At 49.3% G+C, this 12,500-nt stretch overlaps 1 protein-coding gene across 3 annotated transcripts in view; it reads left to right on the forward strand.

The window, feature by feature from the left end:
* The window catches only part of LOC142466832 (uncharacterized), a 164,717-nt gene that overhangs the window by 135,479 nt on the left and 16,738 nt on the right, over nucleotides 1-12,500 (forward strand). Inside the window, exon 1 of one of the 3 annotated variants that reach the window (XM_075572329.1) lies at nucleotides 10,407-10,526. The exons of 1 other annotated variant lie outside the window; for it this stretch is intronic. The gene's annotated coding sequence lies outside the window, so the exon portion shown is untranslated. Of the gene's footprint in view, nucleotides 1-10,406; nucleotides 10,527-10,704; nucleotides 11,004-12,500 lie in introns of those variants that run through there. One more of the 3 variants, XM_075572330.1, reaches the window with a different exon arrangement.

Here is a 12,500-nt window from a genome sequence, read left to right on the forward strand (position 1 = left end):
GTATTCATGTGTACTATTGGGCTTTTTAATTATTTTATTGTTGGGGTGTTTAGGTGCTTGTGTATTTCTTTTATTATGGTATATTTTTGGCCTTAATGATTTGTATTAGGTTGACCATTGAGTGCTAAAGAGGCTTATCATGCCCATATTATATGAGTATGTGTTACACATCACTTTCTTGTATCGAAAGTTCTTTATTCCCTGTATCAGGGGTTGCAGTAATCCGGTAACAAAACAAAATAGTCTTTAACTTAAATAGCATACATCTGCAAAACAACCGGACAGTACCTAATCGCTAGTATCCAAAAGGCAGTTCAGGCTCTCCAGGCTCTCCCCCTGACAGGCTCTCTGCAGCCCTCACAGGTTGAGAGCAAAATGAGCGAGAGTGTAGGAAGTTTGCTGCCTGCCTTGTAAACTTTCCCTTTCCAATTAGCTTGCAAACCTACAAGCCAGGGTGTGTTTTTTCCTGTTCTTCTCAGGTGAGAGAGCTTTAACCCTATACACTACCTCACATACCTCCCCCCTCAGAGTGTTGCTTCTCACACACTCACCCTTTGAAACAATCCCTCCCTCCCGGGACAAAAAGTCTGCATTCGCAGCCTTATGTTGTACCTGGAAGAAGAAATGAAGGGAGAGGTACCAGTGAGTGACTCTCGGGTTTGTGTCCTTCATTGTATGAAGCCACTTTAGGGGAGCATGGTTTTTTACCAGGGTCAATGAGGTGTCCCGGAGATAGTACCTAAGTGGCCCACTTTACAGCTAAACACTCCTTCTCTATTACTGCATAGGCCTGTTCTCTTTTTAAGAGCTTCCAACTAAGGTACATGACCTGACACTCTTCCCCGTCAACGTCTTGAGACAAGATGGCCCTTAAACCTACTTCTGAGGCATCCGTCTGCAGAATGAAGGGCGTCTCAAAGTCAGGACTCTGTAAAACCGTCTCTGAACAGAGTATTTTTTCACTCCCTGAAACGCCTCCTCACACTGTACTGTTGTTACGCTTGTGCTCCCCACACAAGCGGTAGAAAGGGAAGGGACCCGATAGCAAGGTGGGGAATCCGCAGGAGACACGAAGGGAGTGAGTTGCCGCGCAGCTGGGGATCGGCGCACGTAGTCACGTAAGCGCGCCGCGTATAGGAGAAAGCGAGACGCGTCCGGAGGTGCGGAACCAAGCTCAGAGACACGAGCATGTATGCGCATGCTCTGGCAGCAGAGTGGGGATGCGCGAGTTCTCAGGCACCAACGCAGGGGGAATCCAACGCTTCAGCACAGGAGTCCGGAACAGGCCTCCGCGTGGAGAAAAGCAGCAGACCCCCGGAACTCAGGACACAGGCCTTAGCGTGGAAAGTAGCAGTACTGACCTCAGCATGAAGAGTAGCAGCAGGTCTCAGGAAACATGGTACACAGGCCTCTGCATGAAGAGAAAAAGACAAGAAAAAGCGCAAAACGCAAATGGTGAAGTAAGTCAAAATAAATTTTTAGTGATAAAGAGGTGAGTATTCTGCGTACATCATAATTGAACAACAAACGCATTCACGTGTGACATTACACGAAGTTACCACACTGTAGTCATCGGAATTGGTTGTCTGGGAGGTGTAGCGCCAATAGATCGCCTTCTGCTGCTATTCAGATGTCATCTGTCATCTTTCACAACAGCGACGTCCTGTAGACAGCAACCAAGGTACTCGAAGGGTCAGAATCAGCAAGCCGCTTGGAACATCCGTTCAAGGCTGTGCACTGTGTGCACGTCACAGATGAAAAGAGTCTCTGTAGCAGGCAATGCACGCCTGTGTAGATGTATTTGCACTGCAGTCAAGCTGGCCGGCATACAGCGGTAGTAATCCACCTAGAAGATCGCGCACTCCAATGACGTCACTCATGGGTCGTGTACTATGGACGGAACGCACCCGAGTAGAAATAATGATCGTAGATACTGTACAAAGAACGCTCAAACACACATGAGCGAACAGTACTGGCAGTATAGGTTTAAAAAGGTACCATATAATAATAATAATATAATTCAATGCGTTTCGAAGCTAAATGTGCTTCTTCAGGGATCTGTGTGATTTTACGAGGCTGTACAAGGACTTGAGAGCAATGCTGCAGGTGGAGATGAAAGATTTAAAAAAAAGAAGTGACATGGCTGGGAGAAAGAACTGGAGTCCTGGAGAATAAGGTGGTTCAGTCCATTAAAGCCAAGATAGAAAGACAGCAGACCTGCTTACAAGAAAGACAGGAGGATGCGGAAAATCGTGATAGAAGAAATAACCTGCGGATCAGAGGGGTGCCAGAGGCAGTGGTGGACTGCGATGAGTACATCACCCGTTGGCTGGAGTCGATGCTACCTGAGACGCAGAAGAACTTCCTTGCTATGAACAGATGTCACAGGGCATTAAGGGCCAAGCCAATGCAGAATGAACAACCGAGGGACATAGTGATAAGACTGCACCATTACTGGACGAAGGAGGCAGAGCTTCAAAAAACAAGGCCACTGCCAGTGGTAGAGTTTGAAGGAGCCCGCTTATCAATTTTCCAAGACCTAGCGCCGGTGACACTTGCAAGAAGAAGAAACTTAGCTCCAATAACTAAGATCCTCAGAGAAAAAGGAGTCAGGTGCAAGCGGACCCCCTTTGGGCTTCTTGTAACTCGAGGTGGCAAAGCAGTTACAATGAGAGAATTAGAAGAGGGGCCCTCCTTTATGCACAAACTGGGGCTGGGGGAAGCTGGGGGAGGTGTGAGTACAGGTAATTGCCTGCTGCCGATGGGGGGCGGAGCCAGCAGCATGGGAGGGCTGGTAAGAAGATCGGGTGCATGCTTACTCTGTAAGCTTGCCGTGCGCGTGCCCCGGTCACGTGTGGGAGGATGTGGCGTGCGCCGCGGAGGAACGGCCTGGCGTGGGGGCAAGACAGGTAAGAGGCAGAGGGAGCGGGAAAGCGGAGCTGAGAGCTCCACTGGGGGTTGAGGTGATGGAGACCCACTGAGAGGTGCGTGTCCCCCGATCCGTTACAGTATCCCGGTCCTGAAAATGTACATTTTGAACGAAGGGTTTCAGAAGGGACACATGGAACACAGAGGATATCTTCATGTTGGGAGGTAGCGAAAGTCAATACGCTATAGGGTTGATCCGTTCGAGGAGTTTGATGGGACACAAGAATCTAAGAGCCAGCTTCTGGGAAGGAGTTTTGAGCTTGATATTTTTTGAAGATAGCCAAACTCTGTCTCCAGGTTTGTATTCTGGGCCCACCTGACGTTGCCAATCTGCTTGCGTTTTTTGTTTTTGGACGGCCCCTTGCAAGGCTTTTCAAATCTTCTTCCAAGAGTTTTGTAGATTAGAGACGTGAGTATCTGCTGCAGGAACACCAGAGGGGAGGGAGGAGAGGGGAAGGCTGCTGGGATGGAACCCATAGTTAATGAAGAAAGTCGACTCTTGCGTGGACTCATTCTTCAGTCAATTAATAGCGAACTCCGCCCAGGGTAATAGGTCCACCCAGTTGTCTTGAGATTCTGACACAAAGCATCTGAGATACTGCTCCAAGGTTTGATTCATTCTTTCCGTCTGGCCGTTGGTCTGCAGGTGGTAACCCGAGGAGAAGAGGAGGGAAATGCCAAGTCTCTGAGAGAACGCTCGCCAAAACTTAGAGATGAATTGAGTACCCCTGTCTGAAACAATGGAAAGTGGCACGCCGTGTAACCTGAAAATTTCTCTAGAAAAAATGTTAGCCAAGGTAGCTGAATTGGGGAGACCCTTGAGGGGTATGAAGTGTGTGTGCTTGGAAAACCTGTCCACTACCACAAGGATCGTGTTCATCCCCTTGGAAGTTGGAAGTTCCACAATAAAGACCATGGAAATATGCTTCCAAGGCCGATCCGGAATAGGAAGAGGCAGGAAGAGACCGGAAGGTTTGTGTCGGGCGGACTTGCTCTGGGCACAGACTGGACAAGCTCTGGTGAAATCAAAAATGTCTTTGTTCATTTTAGGCCACCAAAAGGTCCGTTTAATAAGATCCACTGTCCTCTTGAAGCCTAGATGACCAGCAGATCTAGAAGAATGCCCCCACTCTAGGATCTTGTGGTGAAAACGTGGAGCAGCGTACAAACGTCCTTCTGGCACCTTAAATCTCCTAGGGATATGAGCCTGGGCTTTACTGATCTCATCCAGGATATCAAAATTATTGGCAGAAATAATATACTTTGTGGGGAGAATAGTCTCCGAAGATTCGTTAGATCCTTCCACCGTAGAAAATTGGCGAGAAAGAGCATCGGCCTTGATATTCTTGGTACCCAGAATATAGGAAATCGTGTAATTGAAACGAGAGAAAAACAGTGTCCAACGTGCTTGACGGGATCCCAGGCGACGAGCCCCCTCAATGTACAATAAGTTTTTGTGATCGGTGAGAATAGCTACTGGCTCCTTGGTACCCTCGAGGAGATGTCTCCATTCTTGCAAGGCTAACTTGATAGCCAAAAGTTCATGGTTCCCGACATCATAATTTCTCTCGGCCGAAGAGAATTTCCTAGAAAATAATCCACACGGATAGAGTCTTTCTTGGGGAGAAGATCTTTGTGAGAGTACTGCCCCAGCTCCCACATCAGAAGCGTCAACCTCCAGGGTGAAAGGAAGGGATGTATCCAGGTGCCGGAGGATGGGAGCGGAAACAGCCCCTTTTTTGGTAAGAGCAGTAATGGGTAGAGCTATAGTGGAGAAGTTACGGATGAATTTTCGATAGTAGTTAGGAAAGCCAAGGAAACGCTGAACGGCTTTTAGGGAATTCGGCAACGGCCAATCCAGAACAGCCTTCAATTTCTCAGGGTCCATGGTGAAACCTTTATCGGAGATTATATAGCCAAGGAAGGCTATGGATGATTGGTGGAAGAGACATTTCTCCATCTTCACGTATAGGCTATTAGCACGAAGTCGGGAGAGAACCACCTTGGTGTGACGAATGTGCTCTTCCAGGTTCTTGGAGAAAATGAGGATATCATCTAGGTATACTATGATGAAAATACCCAAAATGTCCCAGAAGATATCATTCATAAATTCTTTGAAGACGGCAGGGGCATTGCAGAGGCCGAACGGCATCACTAAATATTCATAATGACCCGAATGCTTGTTAAATGCAGTTTTCCAGTCGTCACCGTCTCGTATTCAGATTAAATTGTAAGCTCCTCTCAAGTCGAGTTTGGAAAATATAGAGGCTCCTTGGATCCGATCAAAGAGTTCCGAAATTAGAGGAAGAGGGTACCCGGTTTTTAACTGTAATCTTGTTAAGCCCACGAAAGTCGATACAGGGTCTTAAAGAGCCATCTTTCTTTTTCACGAAGAAAAACCTGCGCCGGCAGGGGAGGTGGAATTCCGAATAAACCCCTTCTTAAGATTCTCCTGGATGTAGGTCGCCATAGCCTCGGTCTCGGGCACAGATAGGGGATACGATTTAGACTTGGGGAGTATGGCTCCAGGAATTAATTCCATGGGGCAGTCGTACGAACGATGAGATGGTAGGACTTCAGCCTGAGTCTTATTAAAGACGTCCAAAAAGTCATGATATACCTCCGGCAGGGTAGAGAGAGAAGAGGAAGAGGTGTTGAGACCAGCAAGCACGGTAACGGGAGGAGTGACCGTCTTCTTCAAGGTAGAGCCCCACTGAATCGGTAGTTCATCTTTACAATCAACACGCGGGTTGTGAAGCTGAAGCCACGGTAATCCCAAAATGACCTGGACAGTAGGAGAGTGGAAAATATTGAAGATAATGACTTCAGTATGACCATCCGCTGTGGTCAGGGTGAGGGGGACAGATTCCCAAATAATGTAGGCTGGTTGGAGCGGTCGACCGTCGATAGCCTCAAGGCCGATGGGTGACTTCTTCTTGACTAACGGGATCTGGTTGTTGCAGGCATAATCGTGATCCAAGAAGTTACCACCAGACCCGGAGTCGATGAAGGCTTCCACCTCTACCCTAACATTGGGACCCTCAAGAGTTATGGGGAGAAGAATTCTCTTCGGAAGCTCTTTGGGGGAAGAGGGGCAAGGAGAAATAGGGTTGCCTTTCCAGCCACTGCATCATACTCTCGCTGATTACCGGGGATGCCACCTTCCTGACCATCCTTCTGCCCTGCTCCCCTAAAACTGCGTCCTCCCCCCCTGAAACACTTGGCCTGAGAATGCTGACCCAAACAGGGTGAGCAGCCGTGCCTGAAACAGCACATGTACTCGCAATGGGCATTGTTGCATGCCCAACAAACGCCGATGTGCCTATCCTGTGCCGTTCTGCCCCCACCACCTACAACTGCTGCAGAGGGCCGTCTCGCCACCCCACACGCTGCAAGCGACCATCCCGCCACCCCTCTGCTTGCAAGCACCTCAGACGGCCGTCTTGCCACCACACCACTGCTGCAGGCAGCCCTCTCAAATATTTCTGCCACCCTGCCTCCTGACACCACTGCATGAGGCTGCCATCCAACCTTTGGCATCTTCCTGCTGAATGCACCCATTGCAGCCAGCCGCTGTACCCTTTGCAGCATATCCCCACTGCGAGACTGCCTAGCAGGCGGCCGTCTTCTAGCTGGAGCCACCCTCATCGTTTGACGACTGCCAACACCAGCGGGGGTGTATTAACCTTGTCCACCCTCATGGTCCTGACCGCTCCCATGGGTTTGTGTGCTCGCTAGCAGGCCAGCCAGCTGCCTATCCATACAGCCTTCCTGCTGTCTCAGTGACTCTACCTGGAGCCAAATAAATCACTCAGATAACGACATCGTTAATGGTAAGGCCCTGCTGGGATCGCTCACGAGTGGTAGCTGTGTATGTGTGTCTGTGTTTGCATACTTGTGATCGTTGGCCACTGCGCAAATGAGCTACCATATCATCCTCTTAGTTGGAAGGAGCGGTGAGGGTTTTTTGATTGGCTGCTGCTGGTCCTGTGATCGTTCTCCATTGCCGGAACTGGGGATTCATTCATCTCTATCTTGGCACCCCTGGCTGTAATTGCCTTTGGTAGTAAATATGGTACAGTGAAGCTCAATAGGGTTGCCAGGTGGCTTGCTCAAAACTGGACAAAATGGTGAAAGGTGCGACACGAACGAGAATCGTTGTTGAGGAAGAATGTTATTTATAAATGACCAGACTGTTATGTAATTTTTCTAAATTTCACTCCAAGCATTCACCAATTTCTATTCTGTTTCGTAAAAAATCTTGGGAGGGAGTATCCTTCCGAAGATTTTTTTTTAAGAAATAGAATATGAAATAGTGCAAATTGGTGCATGCTTTGAGTAAAATTTAGAACAAATGACGTAAAGGTCAGATAATTTATAAATAACTTACCTGCATTCATAATGTACATGGCGAGCAATACTGATCTTACTGCTCCTCCCACAAATTCCAAGATTTTTGCACCCCTCCTCATCCTCTCTCTCTCCCCTTATCCTATCACTCCCCTCCCTTCATCCTCTCTCATCTCCCCTTCCTTCATCCTCACCCTCTCCCTCCCTTCATCCTCTCTCTCCCCATCCTCACCTCCCTCCCTCCTCTCCCCCTCCCTTCATCCTCACCCCATCCCCCTCCCTTCATCCTAACCCCCTCCCTTCATCCTCACCCCCTCCCCCTCCCTTCATCCTCACCACCTCCCCCTCCATTCATCCTCACCCCCTCCCTTCACCCTCTCTAACCCCCCTCCCTTCATCCTCTCTCCCTCCCTTCACCCTCTCTAACCCCCCTCCCTTCATCCTCTCTCCCTCCCTTCATCCTCTCTCATCCCCCCTCCCTTCATCCTCACCCCCTCCCCTTCCCTTCATCCTCTCTCACTCCCCATCCTCACCCCCACATCCCTTCATCCTCACCCCTCGATTAATCCTCACCCCATCCCTTCATCCTCACCCCCTCCCCCTCCCTTCATCCTCTCTCATCCCCCCTCCATTCATCCTCACCCCTCCCCTTCCCTTCATCCTCTCTCACTCCCCATCCCTTCATCCTCACCCCCATCCCTTCATCATCACCCCCCATCCCTTCATCCTCACCCCATCCCTTCATCCTCACCCCCCATCCCTTCATCTTCACCCCCCCATCCCTTCATCTTCATCCTCACCCCACACCCTGTCATTATCACCCCCACAGGACAGCGAGAGAAAAAAAACACACACACAACAGTACAAGTACAAACACTCACACAGAAAATAGAACAAATACACACAATTGAGACAGCACGCACTGCTCCACGCTATTCCTCCGCTCTTTGGCCCCACCCCCAGGCTCCTGCCACCTCCTTCTGATTGGCTGTTGCTGTGTAATGCAGCCAATCAGGATGGAGGAAGCTGCCCAGTCCCCTGGCAGCAGCTCTGCTCTATCCCTTCTCAGGGGAAATCCTACAATTGGTTACTAAGTCTGGAGACATAATACCGCACACATACATGTCTCCCCCCACCCCCCACACACACATACATGCCCCCCCCCCGCACACATACATGCCCCCCCACTCCCGCACACATACATCCCTCTTCCTCCCACTCTCCCCCCGCACACATACATGTCTCCCCCCACCCCCCACACACACATACATGCCCCCCCGCACACATACATGGCCCCCCACTCCCGCACACATACATCCCTCTTCCTCCCACTCTCCCCCCGCACACATACATGTCTCCCCCCACCCCCCACACACACATACATGCCCCCCCCCCGCACACATACATGCCCCCCCACTCCCGCACACATACATCCCTCTTCCTCCCACTCTCCCCCCGCACACATACATGTCCGGTATCATCTCTCACCGGACAGAGTAACCAAATACCGGGCTCAATACCGGATACCTGGCAACCCTAAAGCTAAATGGAATTCGTATTAAATGTCGATGAAACATTGTGCATCACAGTACAGTCGCTCACATTACCATCTGGTTCCGTTTCGTCTCCTGCCCCCTTAGCTGAGCTGTTTCCCGGTTCAGTAAATGCTGAGGTGTATTGCAGCAGACTTACCCCACACTGAGAAACTTCTTGCATCATTCGGAGGACAGAACTTCACACCCTCAGCCGGGAGTCAGACATACTCTATGTTGCACACATACTCTTACTGCGGGCACGTCTTTCATAGTCATGTTATTCCGTCCATGTTAAATGTGACATTTATACATCAGATTAAAGTGATCCGAGGGTGGGACCGCAATGAGGTTCACAGGACCACACTCGGGAAAGCGACTTTTAGAGCCTTGCTTATGAGATATATGGAAGCCGATACACAATATAACTTAACACTTAGCAGGGGAACCTGGTTAAATTTCTGGTGTCTGCTTCTTGTGACCTTGGGGCATGTCACTTTATCTCCCTCTGCCTCAGGCACCAAAAACATAGATTGTAAGCTCTATGGGACAGGACTGTGTCTGCAAAAGGTCTCTGTAAAGCGCTACGTTAAACTAGCAGCACTATACAAGAACAAACAATTATTATAATTATTAAACACTAGACCAAAAGCAATGCTGTGGAATTATGAAATGCTGAAACTGTTACATGTCACCTAGCCCTATACCTGTGACAGAACACATGGTTTTTAAACTACTGTTGTATACATGATGAGTTTTATCAATCAATTGAATGCTTAATATGCACAAGGTCACAAAACCCTTTGGGGCAGCAATGCATAAGAATGAACAAGATGCACATCTTCAATACAATAAAACTACTAATACTAGTGCCTATTAATAACCTAATTCTGTGATTATAATAATGCATGAAGACATCTCTACAAAAGCTCTCAAGTGCAGCCCCCCGCCCTAGTGGGGCCCATGTGCAGCCCCTCACTCCATTGAGGGGCCGAGTGTAGCCTCCCACCCAGTGGGGGCCTGTTTGCAGCCCCCATCTCCGATAAATGTATTAAACACACCAACAGCTATGGCATATACCCCACAGAGCTTACAATCATTTATACCTGTGTTACCGGGAGAGAATGGGACCCATAACCGCCCCTGTGATTAAGGCTGAGCAGCGCGTCCAGCGATAGCTGTTATTATTTATGTCAGTGGCAGACACCTTGATGGTAAAGGTTACGCACAGTTTGTAATGGGTTTGTTAATCACCGAATTAAACATCACATGTTAGCTATTCGCACAAAGGGAACCTACATTCTGCCGCCATCTTATGTTATAAAAGTAACTTTCGGAGGGAGGGGGGAGCCACGTCCCGAGGGCAAAGCCCCCCCCCCTTCTTTATCACTTGTCTTATAAACGGCATCTGCAATACACCTCAGGTGTGTGGTTACTGTAACATCGCACCTTTTCATAAGCCACGCCCCCAACAGGGACACGCTCTAAGCCACGCCCCTCTCATGGTCTCTTTAACATTAACCCCTCAGCTGGTTATTATTATTATTGTGATTGGCTGCTGCTGGTCACGTGATCGCTCTAGACCGGAAGCACATGAGCAGCAGGAAGCAATCCCTTCTCAGCCGGGCAGAGAGCAGCAGCAGCAGCCAGCAGCGTCTCCCCCACATGCAGCAGCTGGGAGGGGCCGGGAGACTCAGGCAGGATCCCCCCTCTGCGGTGAGTGACCCCTCCCAGCAGGGACTTGCTCCAGAGGGTCAGGGTTACAGCTCAGTGTATCCGGAGAAGGATTCGTGCGGTGACCGGACTCTGTGATTTTGGGCCGCGGGATTCCTGGGCATTTGTTCCATGTAGTAGTGCCGGCGCAGTGTGAGCACGGGCCGGCGCAGTGTGAGCACGGGCCGGCGCAGTGTGAGCACGGGCCGGCGCAGTGTGAGCACGGGCCGGGGCAGCTACACCCCTCCCTCCCTCCCTCCCTTATATACATCACATCAGTGAGTTACCCGCATGTTCTCCGGATCAGCATGCGCATTGTCTCCCTGTGCTGTGGTCTGGGGACTTAGCTGACGGGGATCTGCAATGCAATACTACTCTGGGCTTCATGTTGGTGGTGGGAATAGTGAGAATCAGTTGAGCCCACACTTGTTCATATTAACCCTTTCCGGAGTCACGGGATTGTTACATCATATACCTACTGTAAGTCCCTTGTCTTTGTGGTCTGCACCTGAACATTCATCTGCCTCTTCTCCTACTACATAGCAGTCGAATTATCGTGTGTGTGTGTGTGTGTGTGTGTGTGTTATATATATATATATATATTGTACCATTGTTTTTTTATCTTTTGCAATGTATCAATACATCAGGGAATTTGCTTGCCCTGTTTTAATAAAATTGTTTTACATTTGGTACCTCCATATATATTTGTGCTCCTTCCTTTTTTTTAATATATATATATATATATAGTTTGACAAATCACCCAAAAATCTACTCGCCCAACCAAAAAATCTACTCTCCACCTAGTCCCGCCCCCAACTCTAGTCCCGACCCCGCTTTAAAATAAAATATATAAATAAAATACATTTAATAAATTCCTAGTCAGAACAACATTCGTTTTTGACATAAATGTATTTATTGTATTACATTATACTACAATGTGTGTGTGTGTGTGTGTGTGTGTGTGTGTGTCTGTTGGATCTAGAAATAAAATCCAGATGTGAATGACTAGTTTCCTCAACCCCTTAACCAGTGTCTGGATGCCCACGCTTAACAATATCTAAAGCAGCAATCCCGCCTGGGATCTTACCTGATCCGCAGTCCCTCAATGTCCAGATACCTTAATTCCCGCAACCTTATACATTGGAGGGGAGGTGTTCCTTACCTGTCTTCTGGGTTAGGGGGGGGTTCCGATGTTTCCTGTGTGAAGCTTGAGTCAGATCTGGAAGAAAGCAGTATAAGTTATTTCGGTGTAGTATAGGGCAGTTAAGATATACAGGGTAAATAAGATGTCCAGATCGTGGGAGAGAGACAGAGTGTGGGAGAGAGACAGAGTGTGGGAGAGAGACAGAGTGTGGGAGAGAGACAGAGTGTGGGAGAGAGACAGAGTGTGGGAGAGAGACAGAGTGTGGGAGAGAGACAGAGTGTGGGAGAGAGACAGAGTGTGGGAGAGAGACAGAGTGTGGGAGAGAGACAGAGTGTGGGAGAGAGACAGAGTGTGGGAGAGAGACAGAGTGTGGGAGAGAGACAGAGTGTGGGAGAGAGACAGAGTGTGGGAGAGAGACAGAGTGTGGGAGAGAGACGGACAGACAGAGTGTGGGAGAGAGACGGACAGACAGAGTGTGGGAGAGAGACGGACAGACAGAGTGTGGGAGAGAGACGGACAGACAGAGTGTGGGAGAGAGACGGACAGACAGAGTGTGGGAGAGAGACGGACAGACAGAGTGTGGGAGAGAGACGGACAGACAGAGTGTGGGAGAGAGACGGACAGACAGAGTGTGGGAGAGAGACGGACAGACAGAGTGTGGGAGAGAGACGGACAGACAGAGTGTGGGAGAGAGACGGACAGACAGAGTGTGGGAGAGAGACGGACAGACAGAGTGTGGGAGAGAGACGGACAGACAGAGTGTGGGAGAGAGACGGACAGACAGAGTGTGGGAGAGAGACGGACAGACAGAGTGTGGGAGAGAGACGGACAGA

The sequence above is a fragment of the Ascaphus truei genome, chromosome 15 (assembly GCF_040206685.1).
Source record: "Ascaphus truei isolate aAscTru1 chromosome 15, aAscTru1.hap1, whole genome shotgun sequence".
NCBI lineage: Eukaryota > Metazoa > Chordata > Amphibia > Anura > Ascaphidae > Ascaphus > Ascaphus truei.